Source organism: Lolium rigidum, chromosome 3, assembly GCF_022539505.1.
Source record: "Lolium rigidum isolate FL_2022 chromosome 3, APGP_CSIRO_Lrig_0.1, whole genome shotgun sequence".
Taxonomy (NCBI): Eukaryota; Viridiplantae; Streptophyta; class Magnoliopsida; order Poales; family Poaceae; genus Lolium; species Lolium rigidum.
In genome coordinates this window covers 177,309,250-177,319,160 of record NC_061510.1, presented here as the reverse complement: position 1 = coordinate 177,319,160, position 9,911 = coordinate 177,309,250, and positions in this window count along the sequence as shown.

Genomic DNA, 9,911 nt, shown 5'->3' with positions numbered 1-9,911 from the left:
AAAATTAAATAGAAACCAGTAAAGAAATAAAGAACACTCTAAAATTAATTTCTTTATTTAGTATTCTGTTAAATCCTTATTAGAAGGATTTAAACCTTAATTAATAATTATCTTAATTATTAATTATTTAAAAATAATAAAATGCCAAATCCAATATTAATTTTATTTCAAAGTTATTAATAACTTCAACCTTAAAGTGAAGTTATTAATTCAAGAACTTTAGGGTATTTAAAAAACCCTAATTTCATAAGTAATAGAACCAGAAAACCATAATTTCATGTGGGACCCTAAAAACCTAATACCATTAGGCAACCTAGCTCCATTTATTCTTATGAACCCTAATTTGCTTCCAATCTAAAACCTAGATTAGAACAGGTGAGCATGGTACTTTATTTCAAGTCATAGAGCCATCATCAACAACTAAAATACATACCTATGTCCACATAAAAGGTAGAACCCTATCACTACAATTAGCATCCCATGTGTTCATCTTAATCAAACCTAGTTCCTATCACCAGGATCTCATCCTTAATTAACCTTAACTAGCATCACACCATTGTGATGAGCCCCAATAGCATCTATACCCAATATTTATCATTATATCCCATACACACTAAACCCTATTAGTGTGAGATAATTATTGAACATCCTATTTAGGAAACCACCACTTCTTACTTAGTGAATCCAATAACAAAACCTAGACCACCTCAACCCTAATTGATATACTTCTTATTATTTAAGAAGTATGTTCTTCAAAAGTTATTCTTTTGAAGAAAATAAAGAATCATCATCAACCCTGCTTATAAGGACCTACTATAAACCCTAGCTAGCAATCACCAGCAAAATGAACCACCATGGTAGCAACCATGTATAAATAATTGCTTAAGTTGCTCATGCTTAAGTAAAACCAATCAAGACTAATTGCTGATGAATTCCACCATGTTGTGATCCATCTACTACTTACTCCAGAAGCAGTGGAAACCAAAGTAAAACATAGAACCCCACAACCCTAATTATTCATACTTGTTCTTTATTAAAGAACATGTTCTTCAAAAAGTTATTCTTTTTAAAGTACATGATAATTAATCATCAACCATGCCATGTAATATTAAAATCAACCACTAGTCATTACATGTTAGGAATATACCAAATGTTATTGTTGTGTGCTATTAATGCTATTATTATGATATCTTACGAGCACATGTTTAGGATACCATGTAACCACACTTGAATAAGAACCTTGTATGAGAATCATTCTAAAAGTGCAACACACCCGAAACTAATCATTACCACTCACTAATCCTAAACCATCGGGGTTAGGTCACGCTTAGAGCGATTGCATCTCATACTTATGCATTATTGCATCCTTGCCAATCTTTTAAACATCGTCCTTACTGGACGATGATGCTATTTCAGAATTTGGAGTTATTACGCATCGAAGACCTTGTCCGCATAATCTTGCAGCCAAGAAAGGCAAGTTCATCACTTGCTCATGTCATTTGAGTATTTTTATCAAATTACTTGCAAAGTATTATGGTTATCACTATTGCACAAAAATCAAAACCACTACTTTCATAACTATGAATATGACTATGTGGTGGGCAATGGAACCATGGATTGTGTTGATATGGTGGAGGTTCCATTGCACGGGCTTATATCCATCTAGGATTAAACAACAAATGTCGCCAGTGATTCTTGTGCCGTAATATCCGTGTTAACCATAAGATCCGGAGTGGGACGGAGTAGTCAAAAGTGTTTCCACCTCTCGTTCATCAACGGATGCGCTTTACCGTAGACACTTGTATCCGTCGGGGCAAGCGGTGGGCTGGGGAAGCCTTAAGTCCCCACGGCATAGTCCGTAGACACTTGTCGCTCGAAGTGCAAGCGGTGGGCTGGGGAAGCCTAAAGTCCCCACGGTATTGCGGTCTATGATGGGTTGCGGCTACCGGCGAAGGAGTTTGGTTCGATCCCAAACCGTTGTCGTGGTCGGGGTCCATCCTTAAGTGGTATAAGAGGACCGACGAGGACCCAGGGTCGGGGTATGCAAAAAAGGGTGGGTGTTCGAGGTAGCGGAGGAACATGATTGGCTAGACCTTATACCGGGCCTCACACCATAGGAAGTGTGGACAGGAATGTACACCTGGTTGGCACCAAGGTTAAGATCTCTTATGGGTAAAGCAACACACCTCTGCAGAGTGTAAAGAACCGTGACCTGTCACTCCCTCGTTCCGGGATATGGAGCTGCGAACGCTGCCGGAAAGGAGCTCCATGAAGTTCTAGTAAACCGGTGAAGGCTGACGGACATAGTTCTTCCGAATAAAAGCAACCTTTTGAAGAAATGGTTATGAAAACTTGCATTGGTATTAGACTTTCTGGTCTAATGCTGTAGCTAGTGCATTAAACACCTCTTTCCTATAATGAACTTGTTGAGTACGCTCGTACTCATCCCACTCTTAAATCCCCTGCTTAGATATGGAGGCATCGAAGAAGGATCTACAGTGCAACTCGAAGGCCGAGGAGTCAACAACTACTTCCCGAGACAGGACCCTGTCAGAAGAGTCAGATACCACTTACATCTAGGAGAAAACCTAGTTTAGCTATAGAAAGGAACTAGCTTCCTAAACCTAGCTCCTATTTAGCTAGAATCTATTCATAGCCACAGTAGCTAGTTAAATACTCTACAAATAGAGTTCGTGATAAGACTAGTCTACGAGTCGTTCTTCCGGAGTTTATTTGCAGTTTTACCTCATTGTAAAGTAGGAGGCTGTGATGATCTTATGTAACAGAGTTTGTGATGTAATTCTATAGACATACCTTGGACCCGCATATGTTTCTGTTGTACCACTCTGAGCGATATAATACTAGTGGAACGGTGTTTCATTGGTGTTATATCAGACTTGCATACTACACCATGCAGTGGTATGCCGGGTCACCACAGAGGGTCCCCCTGGCGAAGCCCTCTTGTAGGTGCAAACATATCAGTTTCCTCGGTACTAAACCGCACCTGATATCTGACAGACTTAACACGTGCGATCATCAAATTGATCCAAATCTCATCAAATCCAAGTTTTTCTCATTATATTTTCCAAGAATCCACTCCACTCTATCATAGGCTTTATGCATATCCAGTTTAACAGCACACGAACCAAGCGCACCATTTCTCTTGTTTTTGATTGCATGAATACTCTCATAAGCGATTAGCACATTGTCAGTAATAAGCCTTCCAGGTACAAATGCACTTTGCATGGGAGAAATAACTTCAGGAAGAATTCCAGCCTCAAAGCAAGCACCTTTGAGATAATTTTATATTAAACATTGCGAAGACTAATAGGGCAAAATTGGGTAACCAACTCAGGGTCATCGGTTTTTGGAATACGGACAAAAGTAGTATCATTCCAACCAGCTGGAATTGTACCTGAGTTGAGAGCTTACAGAACTTCAGAAGTAATATCTTCGCCAAAAACATCCCAGAAGCGCTTATAAAAAACAGCATCAATCCCGTTAGGTCCTGGTGCCCTAAAGTCACCAATACTAAAAGCGGCTTTTTTAACCTACTCAGCAGTAAACAATGTCATTAGCTTGACATTCATCTCCTCTATCACTCTAGGATAAATTTTCTCCAGAAGCGCCGGATCAGTAGCCTGGACTTCAGAGGTAAAGAGATTAGAAAAGTAATCAACTCTCAGTACCTTCCACCCATTGGTTTGGTTCATTTTTTAGTCTCTTAATGAAATTTTTTTCCTCCTAGCCGATGCAAAAATATGGAAAAATGATGTGTTCCTATCTCCCTATATCAACTAGTTTGCACGAGCTCGTTGAAGTCTATGGATATCCTCCTGTTTCAGGAGCACCTCAATCAGGTTCGCCTTCTCCTTTGCCTTGGCTTCACTCTCATCCGAAATGGCGCCAGAAACCGCCCCTTCAAATTCACGTTAGGCTTTGCGAAGATGTTTTTTTAGGTTTTTTAAGAACAGTGTTGTTCCACTCATGAAGGGATTCATGGACTCGGCCCAGCCTATTCACGATGATGTAGTCCTTGGCGATGATGTGTCGGCGATGTCGAAGCAGCTGGCGTGATGTAGTGGGTCGCCTTAAAGCGTCCCTTGCAACGATGATGGTGTCGATGTCGTGCTATTGGAGAAGTCATGAAGTTCCACACCTGCCTGCATGTGGTTGGTGTGACGTACTCGAGGAAGTTCTTGGCTCGTAGCTTGGCGTAGTCATACAACTTGATTTCGTGGTTCGGCTCGTTCTAGTTCTGGCTCAATGAACATTTGTGTGGCTCGATAGTCGGTGTGCCGACGCCGTGGGAGATGGCCCTCCCGCAGTCGATCCCATGGTCGCGCAGGACGAGTTGATCAGGGCGTGGTAGCGAACGAGGAGTTGATGTAAATTCAGAAGCCCATGATGCATTAGATCTGGTGGTGCATCCATACCTTTGGTCTTGTAATCCATGGCGCTGGTGATTGGAGGCCTGGAGCTACAAGCATAGTGCTGCCTGCTGCAGCCACTAGGAGCGAAGACCAGGCACATATCGTTCCCTAATGGCCTCGTGCCTGGTGCGAGCGCCTTCGGACGGTACCTAGGCGCGTGTTGCGTGCCCTCGCACGGAAGACTGGAGGTAGATGGCCCGCGATGAAGCCGCCCGTCGCGTCGTGCCGCCGTGCACTGTTGTTACCCTTCTGGAGCCAATTTCTTCAAACGGATATCTGCACTGATTTACGCCAGAAAAGGATCATGATCTAATGATTTATTTGATTAATTTAGATCTAATCTACAAAATTTGGATTTAATCTAGCCTAAAGAAAAAACCGATCTGATCTTTAATCAAAACCGAGTGCCGCGTCTCCGAAGAGAGATCTCTCCAAGGACGGCGTGATGCGGAAGTGGTAGGACGACCTAGAATCGGCATCGTGAGACAAACCGCTCAGATACCACGTAGAAAATAGAACCCTAGAATTGTGTCGTGTTTATTGTGGTGACCTTCGTGGGTATATATAAAAGTACATGAAACCCTAGAATTGTGTCATGTTTTGTTGAATGTAGATGGGCTGCAGCCCAGTAAGGCAGCCCATGTAGTCTACAATTCCTAAAATCTCAAGGCCCATCACATTGGCAGTTTGGGACAGCTTTGGGGACAAAGTTTAGTCCCACATTGCTAGTTGGGAGAGAGTTGGAGTGGTATATAAGGGTTGTTGTTCTAGTCCTTCAAGTGAGTGAGAATAGAAATAGCCCTCGCGCACTCCTCCTCCGCCCGCCCCGCCTCGGCTCGGCACGTCACGTCACGCACGCACGCACGTCGCGTTTCGTGATTCGAGTTCGAGTTCGAGACACACTCAAGGAAGCCTAAATTTTTGCTTGGTGCACCAACTGAGTTGGGTACGTGTCGGCCTCCGAAACTCCGTCCGTTGAGATCCTGCACCGGGAGACGGGCGATAAGGTTTTTGGGGAGCGTCTTGGCGCGACTGCTCGCTGTTGTTCGTGCTCTTCTTCGACGGTTCGGCTGCTTCATCGACAGATCCGACTACACCATGGGCGACATCAACAATACCCATGGTGGTGGTGCTGCTGCTGCTGCTGCTGGTGCGACCTTCCCGGTCGCGATGTATGTGTTTTTCCTCTCCTATCTTGCACTGCTACTTGTCCAATGTTCAGATCTGATACATGTGCTTAGTCTGATGTGTGTGGTTAAGTATGCTTGTGCATCTGTAATGTTGCTTTCGGTAATTAAACTAACATGGAGATTGCCTAATAATCCAACAATCCAAAAACCTTATTTGCTTAGGCAATTTTCACCGTCTGGTTTTGCTGCTGCGCTTAAACCGAGCCCGTTTACGGGTTCTCATTTCAAGAGATGACAGAATAAGACCCTCTTGTGGCTCACTTCTATGGGCGTGCACCGAGTTGCGGAAGGTATTCACAGAGGTCTGCTTACTCCTGAAGAGGATAAAGAGTTCGGGGATGCCACCGTAATCTTTGTGGGTGCCGTCCTAAGTGTGCTTGGAGACAAGTTGGTTGATGCTTATCTGCACATCCGAAATGGGAAGGAACTGTGGGATGCACTGGACGCTAAGTTTGGTGCTGCCGATGCCGGAGGTGAACCGTATGCTATGGAGCAGTTCAATGACTACGAGAATGGTTGAGAACCGATCCGTAGTAGAACGGGCTCATGAGATACAGATCATGGCAAAGGAACTTGAGCTCCTCAAGTGTGTGCTACCGGACAAGTTTGTCGCGGGATGCATTGTCGCTAAGCTTCCCCTTCGTGGAGGAACTTTGCCACTTCTCTGAAACATCAGAGGCATGAGTTTTCTGTTGAGAATATCATGGGCTCTCTGGATATTGAGGAGAAGGCGAGGGCAAAAGACAAACACACTGGAGGAACTGAGGGACGTTCTGCTGCCAATATGGTGCAGAAAAATGCCCACAAGTCCAAGGGAAAGAACAAGGGAGTCTCCAAGACTACCAACTTCAAGAAGAAGGGAAAAACGAAGAAGAAAGATCCTTGCTGGGTGTGTGGAGAGACAGGCCATTGGGCTAATCGATGTCCACAACGCAAAAGAAAGAAATGTCAAGCTGGACAGAACTCAAATTATGTCAGCATGGTCATTGGCAACACAGAGGAAGGAACTATAGGGTATGGTAATATATTACCTACTGTTCTTTCGGTGTTTCAGCCCATGGAATGGTGGGTTGATACGGGTGCCAATGTTCATGTGTGTGCTGACATCTCCATGTTTACCTCTTATCAGGCCCGAGGTTCCTCGGTAATGATGGGGAATGGGTTACATGCTACTGTTCGTGGTGTTGGCACGGTAGATCTGAAGTTTACTTCGGGAAAGATCGTGCAACTGAAGAACGTGCTGCATGTCCCTTCTATCAAGAAGAATATCGTTAGTGGCTCCCGTCTTATGAAAGATGGGTTTATGTTGGTGTTTGAGTCCAATAAAGTTGTACTGTCTAAGTATGGAACTTTTGTTGGAAAAGGCTATGAATGTGAGGGAATGTTTCGCTTCTCTCTAGAAGACTTCTGTGATAATGTTGTGAACCATGTAAGCACTAGTGTTAATGAAACTAATGTTTGGCATTCACGACTTTGTCATGTTAATTTCGGTTGTATGACGCGGCTTGGTGATATGAGTTTAATTCCGAAATTCACCTTTATCAAAGGCTCTAAGTGCCATCTTGTGTGCAAGCAAAGCAGCCTCGCAAGACTCACAAGCCTGCGAAGGAAAGAAACTTGGCACCACTAGAGCTCATACATTCAGATCTATGTGAGATGAATGGTGAGTTGACAAGAGGTGGAAAGAAATATTTCATGACTTTGATTGATGATTCCACTAGGTACTATTATGTGTATGTCCTGAAAACTAAAGATGAGGCTCTTGATTTCTTTAAAATCTATAAGGCTGAAGTTGAGAACCAACTTGAAAGAAAGATAAAAAGGGTTCGGTCCGATCGGGGTGGAGAGTACTTTTCTAATGAGTTCAATTTATTCTGTGCGGAACATGGTATAATCCATGAGAGGACGCCTCCAAATTCCCCACAATCCAATGGGATTGCGGAAAGGAAAAATCGTACTCTAACAGATTTGGTTAACGCCATGTTAGATGTTTCGGGTTTATCCAAGGAATGGTGGGGGGAGGCTATATTGACTTCGTGTCATGTCCTAAACCGTGTTCCAACCAAGAATAAAGAGATTACCCCTTATGAGGAATGGGAAAAGAAAAGACCAACACTCTCCTACCTACGAACTTGGGGATGTTTGGCTAAAGTGAATTTGCCAATCACCAAAAAGAGAAAGCTTGGACCAAAAATCGTGGATTGTGTCTTTCTTGGCTATGCTTCCCATAGCATTGCTTATAGATTTCTTGTGGTGAAATCTGGAGTGGACGACATGAATGTTGGCACCATCTTTGAATCAAGAGATGCTACATTCTTTGAGAATATATTTCCTATGAGAGATATGCATGGCATGTCTAGTTGGGAATCTGATCCAATACCTGAAACTCCTATGGAGTCTGATGAGGAATCTGATGATGAGAGCTCAGATTCTGATGAAGATGACAATAAAGCTCCCACAAGGAGTAACAGACAAAGGATTGCAAAGTCTTTTGGTAATGATTTCATTTTGTATCTTGTGGATGATACTCCCACTACCATTTTAGAAGCTCTCACATCTCCTGATGCAGACCACTGGAAGGAAGCGGTTCAAAGCGAGATGGATTCCATCTTGGCTAATGGAACATGGGAGTTAACTGAGCGTCCTTATGGGTGCAAACTCGTAGGATGTAAATGGGTATTTAAGAAGAAGCTTCGAGCTGATGGTACTATTGAGAAGTACAAAGCTCGGCTTGTAGCCAAAGGCTATACCCAAAAGGAAGGCGAAGATTTCTTCGATACCTACTCACATGTGGCGAGATTGACCATAATTCGAGTACTACTGTCATTGACTGCCTCACACGGTCTTCTCGTTCATCAAATGGACGTTAAGACGGCTTTCCTAAATGGAGAGTTGGACGAGGAAATTTACATGGAACAGTCTGATGGTTTTGTACTAGAAGGTCAAGAAAGAAAGGTGTGTAAGTTAAAGAAATCTTTGTATGGTCTCAAACAAGCACCCAAACAATGGCATGAGAAGTTCGAAAGAACTTTGACATCTGTGGGCTTTGTTGTTAATGAAGCCGACAAATGTGTGTACTATCGCCATGGTGGGGGTGAGGGAGTTGTCTTATGCTTGTATGTGGATGACATACTAATTTTTGGGACAAGTCTCAAAGTGATTGAGGAGGTAAAAACCTTCTTATCTCAGTATTTCGAGATGAAAGATCTTGGAGAAGTTGATGTTATATTGAACATCAAGTTATTGAGAGATGGGAATAATGGGATTACACTTGTGCAATCTCATTATGTTGAGAAGGTGTTGAGCAGATTTGGCCACTACTAGGAAAAGGCCTAGCCGTAAGGTTGACTTCAGTGGCGCACCATGATGGCCGTGCGCCACTACTACTTAGCAGTGGCGCACCACAAAATGGTGGGCCACTGTTACAAATGTAGTAGTGGCGCACCTTGTTTGTGGTGCGCCATTACTAATTCCTGGCAGGAGGCCAGCTCCCACCAAAACTAATAGTGGCGCACGTCTCCAGGGTGCGCCACTGCTACATGGCTTACTTATAGCGCATGTCTTTGTGGTGCGCCACTGCTAGGAGGTGGCCAGGGCCCTTTAGAGATGAGGGCTTTAGCAATGGCGCATCTGCTTGGTGCGCCACTACTAGCTATGGCGCACCGCCGACATGGTGCGCCATCGCTAAGTTGGGCGGGGCGTGGGTTTACGAGTAACGGGTGAGCGGTGGCGCACCACTTAGCGATGCGCCATTGCTATGTCACCCTAGCGATGGGCGCACGGCTAGGTGGTGCGCCACCGCTAACCCGGGACCATTTCTCGCTTTTCACTCTCCACTCACATGTGCCACCCACTTTCCCCAAACACTCTTCCACCACCACCTCCCACCAAATCTGGATCCGGTCGTGTTGCCCCTCCTTCCCACCTCATTTTCACCTCTTCATTCACCAAAATTAAGTTGGTAAACTTAATTTTCTTCATAGGTAACTAATGGTGAAGCTTTCTTAGCTCAATACCCTACTCAATCTCAACTTTTTACCTCATCCAACACTCTAGGTCTCACCGTATCGGTAACTTTGTTGGTTTTATGCTTTGTGTGTGAACGGTTCCGATCGTCTTGCACACACGTCATGCACATATGTTATGTGCGAAGCTCGATGATATCATGTGTACGTGCGCATGCGCGAAAAGCGTCACGTGCATGTGTGTTGTATGCGAAGCCTCCGGATCCACATGTGTGTTGTATATGCGAAGCCTCCACACATGTGTTGCATGTGTTTTTGTTTGC